This window comes from Neodiprion lecontei, chromosome 7, assembly GCF_021901455.1.
Source record: "Neodiprion lecontei isolate iyNeoLeco1 chromosome 7, iyNeoLeco1.1, whole genome shotgun sequence".
Classification (NCBI taxonomy): domain Eukaryota; kingdom Metazoa; phylum Arthropoda; class Insecta; order Hymenoptera; family Diprionidae; genus Neodiprion; species Neodiprion lecontei.
Window position 1 is genome coordinate 25286844 of NC_060266.1, and position 19793 is coordinate 25306636.

The 19793-nt window shown below is 42.6% G+C and overlaps 1 protein-coding gene and 1 long non-coding RNA gene across 8 annotated transcripts in view; one reads left to right on the plus strand and one right to left on the minus strand.

Moving 5' to 3' along the window:
* Positions 1-19793, minus strand: part of LOC124295531 — a 172546-nt gene that overhangs the window by 35907 nt on the left and 116846 nt on the right. The gene's annotated exons all lie outside the window — the stretch shown is intronic.
* LOC107222259 (neurotrimin-like) overlaps positions 1-19793 on the plus strand; it is a 122744-nt gene that overhangs the window by 5219 nt on the left and 97732 nt on the right. The window lies entirely within an intron of this gene.

The following is a 19793-nucleotide window of genomic DNA, read 5'->3' on the forward strand; positions in this document are numbered from 1 at the left end:
AGACACTTATCGCGGTGATCAAATGCTACGCGGACCGATGTAGGGTTCGATAAATTATGCCAGCCGCTTCTGTGTCAGACCTAGGGATTTAACGACGTGAGTTATAATTCAAATTGCGTGCCGTTTTTCGTATTTTTGATGCTGAGCACACTTTTTATTCGTATCCTCGTTCCGGCTCCACGGATAATTAACGCCTTTTTTTTTATCGATCTCGATGTCACGGGGACGATGAGTGAAATGTTTTCAGGTGCTCTTCTTGCGAATGCTCGATAATTCGAGGATCTTCAAATTCGATTAGCCACAAGTTTTTGGGAAAAAGATTCCATCACATTTCTAGGTTTTCCAGGATCTGAAACCTAGTTTTCCCTGACATTTTACCAGTTCCAGTAAGTTACTAAGACCTGAATCGTTCAGATTATTTACTCTGTATTCCGTCGAAATTCAATTCGAATTGAAGAAAAATATTATGTACAAAAAACTTAGTTTGAGCCGATTTATTTTCTTGACGGAAAACCGTGAAGTTGTTACCTCAAAAAATGATTTGTAATTCCTATAATGGAACGCGGATGTCTTATATTCTGTACTTGCAAAAAATGTTTGTACCACGTGCAACTCGATTTTAACCATTCTAAACGAGTATACCTACGTCTTTTTGTTAATTATAAGTTTAATTGAAGGAAAAATTTGTAAATATTCTTAATTTTTTGAATTAATTGACACGAATTTATGAACACGATGTTTCGAAGACCTCTGCAATATTCACCATCACCATTGCTAAAAACTATACTGTTTGGCCAAGTAAAAGCAGAAACCGCATGTAAAAAATGCTTCGAAGCAATACGCACAGCTGTGCATTAATCCAACAACATCCGAACATTGCAGCCGCAATGTAATTATTAGAAAATGAAGCAAATGAAATGAAATCTTGCCTCTGTGGAAGCGGAAGAGATACGGGATGGATAAAAAGCGGAATAACACGGGTTAGGTGACTCCGTGTCGTCCTTCTCGCTAATATTTCTTTCATATCGGACGTTTTTCTCGTCCTCGACGTTCGGCCAAAGCTTATAATATACCAGCGGCAGCAGCCGGAGCAACAGAAACTAAGGCAAGGGTGCCGTCACGTCCCAGTTCCACGAACCCCGAGCAACAGCGTAAGGGATGTAAGGGGAGAAAAGAGGATAGGCGGCGAGGGGGTGAGGGGGGGGGGGGGGGCAGGCAGGCAGGTATAACAGAGACGCAATTAATCTGCGTACACGTTGAAGCCTCGTCGTCGGATTGTGGATGAAGAGTAGAAACGCAAGCGGGTAGGAGTCGTAATAACTCGCACGTGACGTCACGTCCGCCCTTTTATTATTAGCAAAAATTATCTTTTGATTAATCTCGGAAGCCCCGGAAGCGAGAGGCGGCGGACCGGCGTATAAGCAGAAATATTTAGAGACGCGGGAAGAATAACGCGGGGGGATTTTTTTTTTTTTTTTTCTTTTTTTGGGGGGGGGGGGGGGCGGGGATGAGGGATCCGAAACGTCGTCGTTGGACGGACGCATTAGGGCGGTTTGTCATGCCCCGTTACAAGTTATTAAGTTGCATTCTGGACCGCGGAGTCGGTGGGGCCGGATGGGGGTCGACGACCCCCGCGATGGACGACACGACCGACTTATAAATATGATAATGCGGGGGCGGCAAGGGGCGGCGCCAGGTTCAACTTGATATTGGAAATCCGAGAATGCGAATTAAAGTGGCGGGGACGAGGAACGAACGTCGGCTGTGCTTGGTGGGCAGGACTTCCCCCGTTGCGGGGAAATAGCGGGGCGGAAAAATCTATGTAAACAGGGTATGCGGGCGAGACTCGGGATGGTTTCCCGAATAACGCGCTCCTTCTGGAGATTCGTTCCATGCTCCTTTCGTCGTCGTTCAGGAAATCGAAAGGGGGTTGAATCCGAACCCCCGTTTCCTTTCACCAAACACCGAACTATTCGGTAAGGAGCGTTACGATCGCACCTTGGTTCTATTTTTTTTTTATCCTTCTTTTTCTTTTTCCCCCTATACTTCAGGAACGTGGAGGAGCGGGGTTCAAATTTCGAAAATTTTTTTACGCCGAAACTTGAAGCGAAGAAGTTGAATTTTGACGAAACATCAAAGTTTCGAAAGTGCGAAGATGAGAAAATTATCAAATCTGAAACATCGAAATTCCGAATGATCCAAGATTTTCTGTTTTCCGTGAAATTTAATGATCTGTCTTTGTTACGTTCGGAATCCTGGTCATTCTGATTTTCGGTTCTTCTCATTTTTTACACCCAATAGTCGAGTAAGCTACGTTGCGGGAGTATATTTTAACTTTCGAACTTTTACTGTATCGAAACTCAAATTTTCGGAATCTTGGAAACTTTGTCGTTTCGTAAAAGCTTGACTTCCGTGTCTCTTTCCAGAAAATCACACCACTCAGGCTCGGCAAGGTCTCGACTGTAATACGGGATTCGGGAGTTAACCAAGGTGTTAATTATATCAACCATTAGGGTGATTAACGCTTCCCTACATGCGCACAGTCTTAAAATTTACGAAGCATAATACGAATACAGTCGAATTCGAATGCCGGGCTTACACGTCAACTCGAAGACCCTGAGGCTACCTTCAAGGGTGGATTTAACCATTGTATCAGTTCCTCTGCTCGCTGGATTGCGTTTTAATTATCCCTGCGCTGCTCGCTGCGCGTATTCGCTACGTAGATATACATACATATACATATATAGATATATATATATATATATATATACATATGTATATTTCCGGAATGCACACGAGCCGTTCACCCTTTGCGCTGCGGCTCTTTGAGCCATTCAAACCCAGTCGGGTATCATTCCGAATTGATCGCCACATCAAAGAATTTTCGGAGAAAATAATATCCCGGAGAGATGCAGCGCGTAACTTGCGATTCTACCTCCGAAATAACGACAATAACTAGCCACGATTCGGTCCATCGCTCCTTTTTTCTCACCCCTCGTGGAGGGCGCGTGCACTTTAGCCCTGCCGGTGGTGTTGCTGCTGCTGCCGCTGCTCACTAACCGAGATGTATGTAAAGCTTTGTATTTGTTCACCGCGGGAGTAATTTACAATTGACCGGAAGTACTCGCGGAACGGAAACGTCTAGGGCGCGGATGCTCGGCATTGTTGTTGGGAGTCGGCGAGAGGACGTCGCCACACATCTCCACCCACCCATTTCTCTCTCTCTCTCTCTCTCTGTACTGAGAATCGCGGGGTGCCGTTAACGAGCGGAATTGAATAAATTCAGATTCTTATTTCCCTGCACGAAAGCTCGAAACAGAATCGGGAAACGAGAGACGAATATTTCAGGGTGCGATAGGCGTAATGTGGATTCGAGAAAGACTCGAATCGGGAAAATGAACGTTCAGAGACTTAGAACCAGTAACCGAATAAAGTTCACGCGATTTGATGACTTCACGTCGTGTGGTCGTTTGAACGCGGGCTAACCCGAAAGTTTTGGCTCTTCTAATTTTTTTATGCAAAAGCGTTCCTCGAGGTCTCGTTATTGAGACAATTGTTTGTTTTTTTCAAAGTGGTTTTTTTTTTTTTTTTTCAACAGGATAACGAGCTGTTCTAACTTGCGCGCCAAATTTGGAATATTAGATTGTTCTTTTGTGAAGAGAATTTCTTTTCCTACCAGAGAGTTGACGAGTTTTTTGATGGAAAATTAGTCTTATAGGATAGTGAAAAAGAACGAATAAACGGCAGCGATGAGTAGAAAATTAAAAAAAAAAAGAAACTCGCTCTTTTATTAGAAGCGGTCAATAGTTCAGTAATGAATAATTTCTGACGGGTTATACTGTCGAATACATATTTTGTGCAAAGTTTGTTCAATTTCAACGAACGGTAGCTCGTTTGTTTCGCAAAATTAATTTTACACCAATGACTTGACACATATTTTAGATAACATAAACGTATCTTGAAATACAGTATCGGGTCATTACTTACGACCTGTATTAATTTCACGTAAATTGATGCTTCGGTCAATTGACAAGATCAATGAAAATTCGAATCTCATTGTCACTTACGAACGATCGATTGACGAACAAAACGAGTAACGACGACTTATTCACACTGCTAAAATTTTTTTTAACTTAAAAAATTATTTCTTTTCTCCATCGAAAAGGGCAAAACGTTACAAAGTCTGAAAGGTTGTTGACGAGTAATCTTTTTTTGCGTAAATCCTTTGATTTCCGCGCGCTCATTTAGTTTTCGTTTCGCGACTCTTCGCGAAACTCGACGAATCCTCAAATTTTTCTTCCCGTTTTTAGCGAACGAATCGATGCATTAAAATTTCTCTTTCACCCGTCACCCGGCTGTCATCTTAATTAGGTAGTTAATTTTCATAAGTATGGAACGCGGCTCTCTCGCCCGACGTTTATACGTGCAGCCGGCTTATTTTTGGTAAATTATCCCCTCGGGGCGTCGATTCTTCGTCAGTGTCCCGTGACGGCGTTAGAAACGAACAGCTGCAGCGACTATTTTCATTCTATTTTCATTCGCTCAAATTTGCCGGCCGAACACCGACCTCCCCGACGTCGCGGGGCTATTTTCAGTTTACACTTGTATATACAGATATATACATATAGATTATAGGTAAAAAGGAGGAAGATTTGCTTTCATTAATTATTACCCCGACGGAATATGAAGCGAATATGTTTTTTTTTCCACTCTCCGAGTAACTCCGTTAATATAATAACAAAGGTTTTGCTTTGCTTGTTATTGTTTCCGGATATTCTCCTTCTTTTCACAGAATATTTTCATTCGATTTCCATTTCACACGCAGCCCGATCTGCATATTGCTATATGTATATTTGACGCCGATTCTATCCAACTACGCTTCGTTGACTGTATATTTTGGGTAATACTGAGAGGCGGATTTTTGCCACCTGCGCGATATGGAGCGAAGGAACTTTTAACCAAAAAAATGACAAATTCAAAAAACATCGGCATTTCATACGATCGGGGTGCGTATTCGTTTAGGCCGAGGAATAATATTCTGTATCATACACGTTCGTGCGTGTACAATATAAATCAGTACCTATGCATATCTATGGTGATAGCCACTGTCGCGTAAAATTAACCTTCTATAATTAAACGTATACGTCTGTACGTAGTAACATGGTAAATTAAAACAATAAATACCCACCGTCGAGCGTTTAGCGCCGGGCTAAAGGAAAAAACTAAAAAAGATACGAAAACCAAAAAGTATTTAAAAGTGATAGAAAAAAAACACACACACACACGATTCGCCCTCTGGCGTAAATTTTCGTTTTTCTTTTACCCCTTCGCTGTTTGTTCGGTTGATTATTTGTTTCATTTTATTTTTATCTCGTCAGATTTTTTTTTCCGTCGTTTTTTCAAGTTTTCTGGCAATTTCGACACTCGCATATCCTGAAATATTATCTGCACGGGTATTGGATCGGGAGAGAGAGAAGGAAAGAGAAAAAAAGGAGCGTATCAAAGGCACGCGAGAGATAAAGAGTCACGAATGGACGGATGAAAAGTCTGACCTAATAAATTCTCACTTAATACGCGGCATATTGGCTTCAGGAATGAAATGGTCGTGTAATTTGCATACCAAACACAGGGGAAGCTTTATTATATTTACAAATTAATCAACCTCCGGCGTGTAAAACCTTGGAGCGGCGCGTTTGCAGGTGCGTGGATTTTGTGAGAAGGAAAAAATTATAATAATAAATTCCTTCCTTCAAAAACTGTATATCCGCCCACGGAGAGAGAGAGAAAAAACAAAATCCAAAGGTTGCGTTGTATTCTCGAGGTTAAAAAATAACGCCAATGATTATCCGACGAAGCTTATTCTTGTACACATATATACCGTACATTATTGCTTTGTCGTATTCGGAGAGAAAAATGGAGCTCGGAATTAATTTTTTCAAATGCGTGTACAATTACAAAGGGGACGACGAGGCAATTTTTCAAATTGGCATTATTCAACGCACTGCGTACGCATGTGTGACGTATGTAATACACGTAACCGACTCATCGTACACATTACGACGTCGGTAGTTAACGCAGTTACACCGACGCGGTGCTGCACAGGATCGGATATTCAATTAAGTGGCAGTAAACGCTATTTGTTTTCGTTGCATAAATTAATCGTCAAACGGTTTACCCAATAGCCATTTGTTTCGGGGAAACTAGACGCGCGGAATAGAACGTCAAGTTGTTCGAAAAATAAATTTCCCCCTGTATGTGCGGGTTAACGTACATTCACTCCCGACTGAACTGTAACGTTGACTTTTTTGACATAAAAAGCGGGACGAAATTGGCACTTTATTCCCTCTTAGCTTTTTACCCTCATCTGCGGGGAAGAAAGTATTCGAAGAGTGGAACTTTTCTTCCGAATTTGCGGGAAATATGAAATCATAATCTTCGACTTTATTCCCTTGTTACGTAATGTAACATTTTAGTGAAACAAACGCCGATTTTTGCATCTGCGTTATGAAATCAGCTGAAAAAGTACCTACGATGATGGAAATTAGCATAATTATCACACGCATTACCAATCCACATATGCAGTAAAATGGTTCGTCAAAAAATGTATGAAAAAAAATTTTTTCACTGCGAGTTTCTCATAAGACTGTTGTTTATATGATGCAAAAAAAAAAAAAATTCCCGCTCATTCGAGCCCGATCAGATGAAACTTAGAGATCCCGGCTTTAGAGTTTTCGTTTTTACATTGAAATAACATGTAAAAAAAATGCTTAATTTAACGCACCGTCGATTTCGCTTGAAAATACAGACGAAAATGAATAATATCAACAGACGTTTTTCGTAGGCAAGGTTGTTTTGTACGGAAAAAAGAGATGAAATTTTTTAGTGAACCACTGTAATGTGCAGCGTATGAGAATTTTGGAACAGTTGACACGGTCCCTGCGGCCACAGAGAAAAGCACACACGCGTTATGTGCAAACTTGCAGTGTACCGGTGTTGATATAACTACCCAACTCGCAAATTCAATCGAACTGTTTGCAACGATTCGATGTGTACATATTTTTCATTCCCAACGTGTGCGCATAATTATCGAAACATTTCATTAAACTAGTCAATTTAACAAATAGAGAGATAGAAAGAAAAAGAGAGAGAGAGAGAGAGAGAGAGAGAGAAAGAGAGAGGTAGAGAAAAGCAGAGAGAGAAGGAACCAAGTCGTTATTCCTGCGTATAACGCGAATCGGAATTGCGAGTATAAAATCTTTTCACCCGACGTTGTTGAAGTAAATCAGAGAGAGAAAATATTCCTGTCAACTCTCGCCTTGGCACGTAAAGCATCGAATTCGCGTACTCTTTAAGGATCTCGCAATTATATTTGACTTTCTTTTTACCGAAATTCGAGAGACGAAGAAATGGATTTACGTATCTACACATTATTTTTCTCCTTCCTCATGATCATTCAAAATTCAGGTAAAAAAAGGAAAAAGAAAGAAACGTAAGAAAACTTCCTTCCTTCTTGACTTCGTCTGGCGATATTTTGACGGTTCACGGACACGATTTGGCGTTTTATAATTGTTACAATAATCAGGCTCACCCCTTAGCCAGCAGGGTAGGTACACAACTGCGGCATTACGCGCCGGGAGCAGGCGACGGATTTCGATCCCGCAGGATCTGCACCGGCATCAGCATCGCCGTCATCCGCCCTGCAGCTACCTATTGTCGAAGCTTTGCCTTCAGCCCTTCGAAATCCGGTGATAATATGCCACCACCGCCACCGCCACCGCCTTTGTTGCACGGCGTAGGGTTTCATCCCTCCGCCCTTCCTTCATCCCTCTTCCCTTTCACCCACGTTGCGCGCATCTACGCACCTCTCTCTGTCGTCTGGATATAATTTCCGCATATCCTACCGCTGCGCAAACACAAACGCGGTCCGTATGTGTACATGTATACGCACACGCGCAGACACACGTGGTATAAAATCAAAATTAATACCCACTGCACCCGGACATTATAGATACACGACTGACACACCAAAGAAGGGGGTTTCATCGATTTTGGTTCCCTTGACGCCGCCGTGCCGACGACGCCTGTGTCGCTGATACTGCCGCAGCATCGCAATTTCGGATATAATCACTAGGCGATTCTCCCTGCTTGTCGAATGATTTACTGGTCAACGGTGGTTTTCTTGACCTCGATGATTGAGTGCTCTTGGGAAAGATTTCGTACCAACTACCTTAAACTGAGAGAAATTTTTACTTCCGGTTACCGCTCAGTCCTTAACTATTTTTCATTTTTTACCACAATCGAAAAATATAGTTCTAGGTAGAAAATGAACATTAGTTTGCTACCTGTTACCGGAAAGTCTGGTATCCGTTACTATTCTTTCTCATTACGATCGCTGTTGCTATATTTTCTTGTAACTGTTGCGAAAATTTAATGCTTGCGCAACGATAAATTGACGTTAAGGCCTCGTTTGACTAAAAAAGTAGAGTAAACCTCGGAAACTGATTTTGCGTTGCAATTACCAAAAAAGGATCGACGATAGCGCAAAATTGTTGAGCGTACCTCGTTTTTCGTAGTTTCAACAATATTCAAACAGTTTTTTTGACGATAGCTTTTATTACTGAATTTTTCTAGTTACTTTAACAAATGAAATTTTTCTCGGCGTAGGAGTAACCGTAGTTTTCCGAAATTTGCCCTAGTTATTTATTCTACCACCATTTTTATATGTTGCTCAAAGAAGGGATATTCAGATGTGAAATATGATTTTTTATTAATATCTGAAGCCTATAAAAAAAAAAAAAATACTGCACAGCCGAGCTAAAATTTAAAAAAAAATTCTCTGTCCCGGATTTTTCTCTTGAATTTTTATGTTTGAGAACGTAGCATTTACGAATAAAATCATGATCATATTAGAATCGCCCCCCCCCCACAAAACTACAATAACATAAAAAATAGAACCAGCCTAATATACATCTAATATATGATTTTATTTGTAAATTCTTTGTTTTCAAACACCAAAATTTACGAAAAAAATCAGGGCAACGAAAAAGATTTACGTTTTTCAAAATACGTTCTCGGAGCGTGTATTTAAGAACTGTATCTTGATTTCAGAATGACGTAGAATTTTCGAAATATGAGTATTGTTTTCTATCTCTTTTTTTTTTTAATGCATACATCGTTAAATCAATATCGCGATCTTCGACCCCGTTCGAAACGAGGGATTCGAAAAGGGTATGCAGCATGGCATCGAAGGACGGAATTTCGCCGCTCTCACCGAGCATCCAGTTTTAGTGCACCTTATAGGTATATCACTTCCGGTGACGTCGCTACCGCGTAGCGGCTGATCGCCTGCCAGGAGAATGTATAGGTTATATCCTAGGCGACGCACGATACGTGGAGGATTTTAGCACAGGCCAAGACGAGTTTATGACGAGAAAACTATATCGAGGTATAATAAACCGCGCCTATATCCTCATTCCTGCAGAGGGCTTAACCGTCGTAGTTGAAATTGAAATGAAAACGATTCTTCACGTTTATGAGGTGATTCGACCAAACGGTCTTTTTATTTCCTCGTGTTTATGCAATTATACATGCGTATAAACATATTATACATGCATACCAAAATGAAAATCAATTTTTTCTACCAGGAATTAAGGATTTAGTTGCTATACGTTCTCAAACGAAAGTCAGTCCCGTCGACAATGTTGAATATTTTATGATAAGTTACAGGCAACAAAATCAGCCACAACAAAGACGATGAGAAAATTAAATTTCAAAAACAATAATGCCCATAAGTTATCAATAAATTGTTTGCACAAAACATTGCTTAACAAATTTTTAGAGCATGTTGATTTTTCTAACTGGACATGAATTTTTTTTTAATTTTCTCATTATTTTGAAATTTCCGTTTTCGAAAATTTACTTTGTAACGGCTGCATTTGCGAAACTATTCGTTCAGTGCCTCGGAAGCTTCTCGATTGTAATGTACAACGATTTTACGAAAATGTATAAAAAAAAACTTCACGATTTCTACTTCATTCTCGGAAATTTCAAAATAACCAGAATATTCTTAAAAAATTTCACGTGTATTCAGAAGAACCATAGAATTCTTTTCACATGGCAAAAAAACTTTTGATCATTATTATTAATCAAATTTAATCATCTCAAATCTCATTCCCACATCGTGCGGAAATTTTCACGCTTAATTGAGGTGAAGAAAAATGATGAAATTGTTGGGTAAAAATGACTGAAACATTTTGGGCATGTTTCGGACCAAGGTGATTCGCAAATCGAGCACGGATCGAGAAAAAACATGCGATCATACCAGCTCGATCCAGGTCTCGTGTATTTTCGCGGTGTTACAGGCGTATGGATGGGTGACCATGGGTGTCGGAAAGGAAGTTAAGTTTCGGGGGGTAGGTTGTGAGGTAACGAAATCACTTCCGGTAAAAGCCATACAGCCTGGCAGGTACGCGTACAACTTCACGGAAGTTCGCCGTGAGATAACCGGGGCAACCAACACCCGCGTTAATAATCACGCGGCCTGCGCCTCGTCTCTAATACAAAGAGGTCGACGAGGGTCCAGGACGAATCACCTCCCGGGTCTCATTGTCAGGGTACAACCTACGTGACTCTTTTTTCAAATTAACACCACTAACGATAGGATGACTGGGTTATACGCGCGGCGTACTCGCTGATTTCAGACGTGATGAATTATCGCTGTTATCATCACCCGCAGTCCTCAAGTCCCGAATTGAATTCGACTCAACGATCACTCGACTATATTATACAGTCCTCGAAAATTTACGCTGCGAACTCGTAACGCTTTGAATCGTAGCGGTAAGCGTTCTTACCACCTGTTTTACATCCATTTTTTGGATATTTAATCCAATACGATGTACGAAAATTTGAAATTCGATCGAGCCCGGAGAAAAAAAACTTTGTCCCAGGATTTCTGAAATCAGATTTCGAAAATTCAGTACTCGAATTATTTTAATCTGATTTCAGATTCGTAATCAGCGAGCCGAAAAGCCACAGAATACTATCTTGCCGTAAAACTTGTCTCAGCGCGATTTTGCGTGACAGAAAGGGTCGACTCGTCAAGTCGCTAATAAGGACGAACGATTCGCATATTCTGACCTCGAGTGCTCAAATTAACAGTCTCGTTTCTCGATCAGGGTCATATCAGGCGTTAGAAAATTGGATGGCCATAAGGTGAGCCATGTATGCCGCAGTGCCTGGTTACGGGGCTTGATCGTAAGCGATAGGCGTCGCGAGGGTGTAAAATCGGTGGGTTCGATTACGCCGATACGCTGACCATCCACGAGGGACAATTAATAATTATCCCGAAGGTCGGCGATATCATCGCCGCTGGTCGATTTCGACCAGGACTATGCTCGGAGGTCGAGAGGCAGAGAGGGCATCTCGTTCCCGGTGCAGCAGCGCAGGAACAGCGCATATAGCGCATGTAGGGCAGCTCTCGGCTCGGTTTCAGGCAGTTTCCATTCTCGTGATCAGCGCTGCTGCTTAAAACCAGTCTACCGAGAAGATAACACCGCCAACCTGAGCCTAGTGTAGTGTTATAAGCATCGATGGCGGCCGCCGTGTGTAGATTAATGATTTTGTAGTGAATTGGAAGACAAAAAAAAGAATAAAAATTAATGTCGAAAAATTCTATAGAAATTGCGACAATTTTACACGTTACGAAATTTAATTCGTTATCATAGAAAGATACTAAGCATTTTTTTTATAGCGTATAGTACATGTTATATTTAATATGTGTGTGTGTGTAGCGAAAATTGGAATCGTACGTATTGAAACGAATCGAAATTCCATTTCGTTCCAATTTCCTCGTTCCATTCGATTTCCCTCTCATATACATACGTATTATAACGTTATTAATATTTCAATTTGTTCTATTTCGTTCGGTTCTGTATAATATATTCAATTCACCTGAATCAATTCACCTGATGATTTTTCAAAATCTCGTTCAATTGCACAGGATACGAAAGGAGAGAGAGAAACGAAAAAAAAAAAAGAATACAAAATTGTCAGACACTATTTTCCCTGAGAATTGTATAAACTATTTACGATTACATCGCAGCGCTAATGCCAAAGGAGAGTATAATTTGTTTTTATTGCCAATCGTTCCGTAAACTTGTTTTCTAGCTAAATATTGAAAAAAATGTATACACGCCGTTTCGACCTTAAAATTTTTCTTTTCCTTCAGTATTTTGCTTGAAAATACGTCTACGGGACAATTGGCAATGCAAAAAAAAAAAAAATAAATAATAATAAGTAATACGCCCTTTTGGCATTAGCATTTGGACGTGCACAATAACTTTCTCCCACGTGTGCCTACCTAGACACGTATTTCTGAACATTTCTATACTTTTCTCCCTCTCCCCGAGTACCTCACAGTTAATATCCGCACACACGTACGTCTTACGAAATTCGGTTCTCGCTTTAAGCTCACCCAGATACTACGTACAAAGAGACGGGATGAAGATATGCGCAGAGGGACGAAGGGGGCGCGGAATTCTGTTCACGAAATACTGAAACTAATTGGTATAACCTTATTATTACACCCTGCAGGGGGGAAACGGGATGAGAAGGGACGGCGGAGGGAGGGAGCGGTAGTCTTCGTTCGTGATTACGGGGTGCACGGGGGATGATTGATCGTGACGCAAGACTTTGACACAACGCGTCGCGTGGCGCGTGACACCCTCGGCCCCTTGAACGAGAGGCCTTGCACGTTATCATGCACCCACTCCGCGAGCCGACACAAAGGTGCACGAATCATCCCGACGTTGTTAAACATAGGCAATTTTTATTTCACCGTGTGCCGAGCATCGTATCGGAAGCTCGTCAACGCGGTGTAGTAACAAAGTGAGCGATTACCGCGTAGGTGCTCAAAAAGCCGTTTCCCTCCTACGCGTCATTTTTTACCCTCTTTTGTATTAATCGTACCTTTGTTGCGTCAGTTGTACCGTCAAATATATTTATATATATATGTATATATATAATAATACAATGTATATGTATAATACAATGGAATGCAAGTCGAAATCGCGTGAAAACTGAGGGAGAATGAACGTAGCACTTGATTACACGGGTGTGCAAAAAAAAAAAAAAAAAAAATAGTTCATTTCAGCTGCATGGGATTTTTTTTTTTTGGCAAGTATGATGTTTTCGAGTTTACCGAATTCAACGATGAATTCCATTTCCCTCCGTGACGTACATTATTTTTGCATAATACAAGGTGTTTGCATAAAAAAAAAAAAAAAGCGTAACAGTAATGAAAAAAACCACCATTTCGTTACAATGAACTAAACAATATTTCTTATAAAATTAAACAAACAATCTCTTCGTGGAACGTACATAAAGTTCCGTGTTCATTCTTTTTGCCTATGAAACCTTTTCTTCTTCTCCGAATGAAACCACAGACACAAGTTGAAGAAAAAAAAACCTGACGCGATGGTATTGCTTGTGTATTTTTCCCGATTACATTGAATAAAAATCAATAAGTGTGTTATTTGGGCACATTCGCGATACATTTTCACCTCGCGAAACCTGATCACGTACATGACGAATTGCAATTTTCTTTTTTTCATCCCTTAGAGTACAAGGATCCGGATTTTAATTCACCCTCAATAGTAGTCCAGCCCCCTGGCGGGTTCGGTGTGTAACTTTTTTTTTTGTCGAAGCTTTCATTCCACCCTGCACGGCAGCAGACGTACCGTCACGTGAAAGACGTTCCATCTGCAGAGAGCCTCTAACGCTGTTAATCTAATTTGCGAGGGAATTCGCGAATTTCATTCGGGACTGCGGGAGGGAGGGACGAAGGAAGATGGGGGGAGGGGGGAGAAAAACCTCCGTCGGGTCGCGCGATTGAAATTAAGAGGGCGTCAGCACGAGGGTCGATTGTCCAGCGTCCTCCCCCCCCCCCCCTCCCTCACCCATTCCTCTTCCGCCGCTCGGTCATTACGCAGACAATACCGTATTAATGGATTAAATCGAATTTAACGCCCCGTGCATTATACCCGGCATTGGTATACGGACCTGTGTATGTGTCCCGATCGTTCGCCGTGACAACCCTTGTACCGAAATTTATGGAGACGCTGTGATAACCGGACGTGACGACGCTGATTTGGTAGATATCGGATATCGGAGATTTGATAAAAGATTCGTCAATGTTATTCATGTTCGGATCAGGGATCGGAAAGAAAAAAAGTGGCTTTTTCGAACTTCCCGTTCTTACAGCGCAGGTTCCAAGTTCACGGAGGAAGGAAGAAAAAAAAGAACAATATTCAATTTAGATTTCGAACTACAAATTCGGATTCGTGGCTAACGATTTTAAAGCCATCGGATACAGTATCACATGAAAATGTGACGGTTTTTCCGATATTGAGCCGCTATAATAAATCCACAATTAATAATTTTGGAAGTCTGACCTTGGATTGGTTATCGGTGACCCGAAACATTTCCACCTATCAATTTCCACTGGAATCGAAATATTAAAAAAAAAATAACAATTTCTCAACATATTGGATCACTATTTTGGATTTCGCAAAGGGACTTCAGATTCGTGATCAGTCACCCAACCAACCGATGACTACCAATTTTCATCAAAATCCAAATGTTTTTATTTTTTTTTTTCAGCTTATCGAATACGCCAAATTTAAATTTTGCAAATCTTATATTCGTGATTATCGACCCAAAAAGCTTGCGGTACCAATTTTAAAATTAAAAAATGATTGAATAAATAAATGGAGGGAAAAAAATCTGATGAATTGATTGAGGTGCTTTTAGAAAATTTCTCATATTCGATATTAAAACAGAAAAGAGAATATTGATGAAAAGCCATCGATTAATGCCCGCGTACGAATGAATGGAATAAAAGAATAAAGGTAAATGGCCAAAAAAGAAGAAGAAAAAAAAAAAAAAAGAAATCCCCTGCCAGTTGCAATCGATTTTCTCGTCTTGTCCTCCGTTTATTCAAACTTTTTCGGAAACGAGCCTATAATTATGAACGTGTAATCCGTACCGATAATAATCGCAAATGTTCCAGAGGTTTGAATGACAGAGTGGATCCTCGTGCGGGTCTGGGTTTCGTTCGGCAAAGGGTAATCGGATTATCGAGTATCCTCTGCTTATACGGTAGGTCCTCTTGTTTTGCTCCGAGACCCTTTTATAATTAGCTGCCTGATTGGTACGGCACAATACACATATCCTAAGGTTGTCCGAAGCGTAGGGATAACACCCTGACACGACGGCACACATGTGCATTCCACGTATAGTTGGTTACAAGGTGGACCAACACGTAACCTTATTATCTGGACGGTCTCAGGCGGTGGGATACCGCAATGCATACCGAGCAGCGATCGGGGTGACGACGAGGGTGTCGGTGCAGGCAATATCACCCCGATGGTGGTCACCCACCCCCCAACCCCTAGACGCGGAACTAGGTACTATAATATGGCCACGCTCTCTCCGCAAACAGGCGGTGAGGGTGCATGGGATGTGTGCCGATTATAATCGAGAACAGGCTTGTAGATCCTCGGCCAAGGTTTGGGTGCGTTGGAATTTCCAACCCTCGATATCCCGGAAGACATATTTATACAACCCCAAAATCGTTGATCGGTGAATGTAAGCGCTGTTTTACCGATTAAGCGTGCCTCGCGGTGACAAGACAGACCGAGCAATGGAATTTCTAATTACAACCCAACCGGCATAATATGACGATTAAGTTTTGGTTGATCATCGAGAGGATGGCCATGACTGGGAGCGTTAAAGGTACATGGGTGGGGGGTTATTACGTCGTACAGGTTTTGAATATACACACCGACAATGACACGGAAGCGATTGAGACGCGATAGGTGAAAATGATTCTTACAATGCCCGTTATGGGACAGAGTATAGATATCGAGGTATTTTTTCAAGTGATACTCGAAGCGATTGAAAACTCTTCGTACACGAGTTGAGTTTGCTGCTCTTCTTCAATTTTTTATTCCGTGAAAGCTCGGGCGGCAAAAAAAAAAAAAAGCAAAAAATGAAGATGAGAGAAACAATGTTTGCATCGCATGGCAGAGCGAAACGAATGAAATTCCGTCGGTCCTTGGTTCGTCCCGTCAAGTTGGCTTTTCCTTCACAAGACTTACACGGGGCTAGTTGAAAAGGAAGACGGGAGGCTAGAGGGAGAGGAGAAGCTGCAGCGGGAAACTGAGGGCAAGCAACGGGATCCGAGGCACGTCCGATTCGCGGGGAGCATCTTGCTTCTGCAGGGTCGTTGCAGCGTTGGAAGATTGTAATCCGCGACGTGGGGCTCGAAAGGGGTGGAGGGTTGCGCAGCGCCTTGCATTGTTGCGTCTTTAAGGGTGCCCCGTACATTGTTTAGGGATGTGTAAGGGATGCGAAAGAATCGCGACAGCTGTGATATGTAATTTTCTTTATCTATTACATTATTTATTGTATATTATACATTACGATAGACGGTGCAAGAGTGCCGGAAAGGGGAGAACGTTTAAGAAGGGTTGGTTTATCGTTTTCACCATACCATTGATCGAATTGCCATAATTTTATGAATCTACCTTTATCTCAGTTGAACCAAGCGTCTAGCGCGACGTTGCATGTAGCGTTAAAATATTAATTCCACCGTGAGACATCAACTGACCGTTAATGAGGCACCTTGGGGCCGACCGATGCAATCTCAGGAAGTCAGGATCGACGGAAGAAAAGTGACGACGACTCGACTGGGGCCGGGGTTGAAACTCGGAGCAGAGGGAGGAGCGGTGAAAGATCGAGGAGAGAGAGAGAGAGAGAGAGAGAGAGGAAGAAATAAAGAGAGGGGTAGCTGGCGCCGGTCGGTCTTAGCGTGGCTAAAAAATTTAATAAAAACGAAGCTTTCCTTATTCTTTATACCCTTTACAACGGCGGTTTCGCGTTATCTCGTAAACCGTGATGCGGTAGAGAAAATACGTACCGACCGGTGTTGCAGTCATCGACCCTCCGTAATTTCGGATGTACGACCGCGAAGCGCCCCCCCCCTCACCCTCCCTCACCCCAGGCGAAAAGCCGGATTCCCTGGAGGTGTTTGGGGGATAGCTCGAGCAATTATAACTGTAGACCGCTGAAGAATCCCTTTATTTTTAACGCACCCCTTCCGCCCTCCAGGCTCCGAACGCCAAGAATAAATTACCCTGTCGCAAGAGTGACGCCGGTAACAATGGAGCGAAATACGCGAACGGGGCGATACACCCTCCTTGTCGTCCTCGCGTGTGGGCATAACCGGCCATATAAGGTTATAGGTGTACAGTTTTGCTCCACGCCTCGCCGGAACGGCGGACGAGGGACCGACCGGCAATCTTTTATTCATTGTTGCGATAATTAAAGGTAAACTCCCGTAGTTGATATATTGTTGGTTGGTATCCGGAAGGGCCGCGGGGGAACCAGCGCTGTTTGAAGAGCTTCTTACAAATTAGCCGTGAATATTCATGTCTGGTGGTGTGGTGTAAGGGCCGCCACCCCCGGAGCGCGTCGGACCTCAACCCGAGTGCCTCGCCGACCTTCCGCCTCGCCCTGGGGCGTCACTCCGACACCCTCGGATGATTATCCGTATTTTTATCACCTCCCTCCCGAACTAACAAGGAAGGTGTCCCAGGTCGGTCTCTCCAAATTCATTCCTTTCGCGATACGTTACAGTACAGTGAAAACTAAGCGACACGTATTCTTTTTTATCTGCCATTCAGCACTTTAAGGGGGTTAAACCACCCTCCAATGTAAGAGAACATTACGTTTTTCGTTTCTCGTTACGAGTAAACTTTTCCGGTTGGATTGGTTGAAAAGTATTATGTTCTTGCCGGTGAAACTGTAGAGTCGCGCCTTGACAAGTCTTACGTTGGAGGGTGGTTTCACCCCCACGAGGTGTTTAATGGCAGAAGAAAAAAAAAAAGAACAAACACTTGTCGCTTGATTTTCAGTCTAGTGTAACGTATTAGAAAAGAAATGAAATCGGTGAAATCGATCTGGGATACCTTCCTTGTTGGATTCTGTAGAAGGAGCTCTGCTTGACGCTGGGAAAGAAACAGCGACGTAACGACGAGGAGGCCAAGGAATTACGGTAGGAACGAAAGGGATGATATGGAAATCGGTGTAAAGTAGCTGTTGCTCGTGGGATTTCATCCCCCGGCACGGAGCAGCCCTCATTTTTATTCCTCTTCATCCCCCCTCCCTCTCTTCTCAACACTCGCCGGCGGTACGCGGCTCAGAGTTTACGTCAATTTGCAAAAACTACGTTACGCTAAGACGCGCCTAAGCCCCCGCCGACTAAATTCAAGGGTTGTTTTCGTCAAACGATATCGTATATTTTACATTTAACACCCTCTGCACGACTCGAGGGGCTTATTCACCCGTCTCTTCGGAGCTGGGTTCGCGATATTAGCCTCATCGTTTTATAATTTCTCTACACGTTTTCACGACGTGAACGGTGAGATTTATTTTCGTTTTTGCTGAAAGAAATTGCGTTGTGATGTCAAGATTGACAATTCGATTGAGTGGTCGTGTTTGTTTGTTTTTATTTTTTTTTTTTTATTTTATATATATTTTATATATATTTTTAATGTTTCTACCGTTTCATTGGCCTTTCACTCGATCAACGTGACTGACGCTTCGACACGTGACTGTCAGACGTACGATTTTTAGTTAAGTATGAATTTTCGAGCCTTTGCAGATTGACGATAGAAAATTTCTATAAGAATACCGTATAAATTTTCAGACAATACCTAAAATTGATGCAGTGTCAAATATTCCTAGGTTGCTACATCATTCTTTTTTGCCAAAATTATTACCACGACAATTTTGCTCGCACAGGTACGTAAAACGATCATTCGCTTCGTACATACATACGTCCATAAGTTGAACAAAAATTGAAACCGACGACAACGATATCGGATGAATAAATTCAGCACGAAGTGTTCACATCCCCAAAACTCTCCAAAAAAATCCAAATTGCGAGGCATGGCAAACGTGTATCAAGGGACGCGTGGCGTTCGGATCCTGACCCGGGCAACAACAATAGGAACGAGGCAACCCGTAGATACAGGGTGTAGTATGATATCGAGGGTGGTGAAAAGGCGCGATCACCTTTAACGCGGTGTGTATGATTTTGTAAACAATCGTATTGTGTAGCTGGTTTCCCGTGCGGCACGCCGTTCCTCCCCCCTTATTCCCCACCCCCGCCCCTATTCGCCGGATCATTGTACGACGTTACCGGGGGGTTGTATTCCTTCCAGCGCGACGCGACTTTCCTGTATCGGTGTATAAACGTTTGCATACACAGACACGGGGCGAGCGTTGGCTGCGTGGGGTGATTCAAGGGAGCAGCCTGAGGTTCGTCGAGGGTTGCGGGGGGCAGGGGTTCAGATTTACGAGCTATGCGCCGGGCGGAGGGAGGGTGGAGGACGCCGGGAGCCACGCGTCGGTTCACGAGCGCATCGAGATTACACAAACGCTCGCCGAATGCACCCCGGCTACATACTGCAGGTGCTGTGCAGGGGGTGGAAAACGGCAGGTCCGTTTATATACCGTGTATTCCCAGAGCCACGGACATACGGTGTTATACTTTTTATATAGGCGCGTGTACAACGCTGCGGAGTCGGGTGATTAAACTGTTTAATATCACAAATACCTCGGCCACAAATCCACCGCGAAGTTGTTGATGTCGTTGTTCTTGTACGCCGCACCGCAGCTGTATTGTCGAACATCCGAGTCCAGTTCCGGTTCACTCGATGACCAACCCC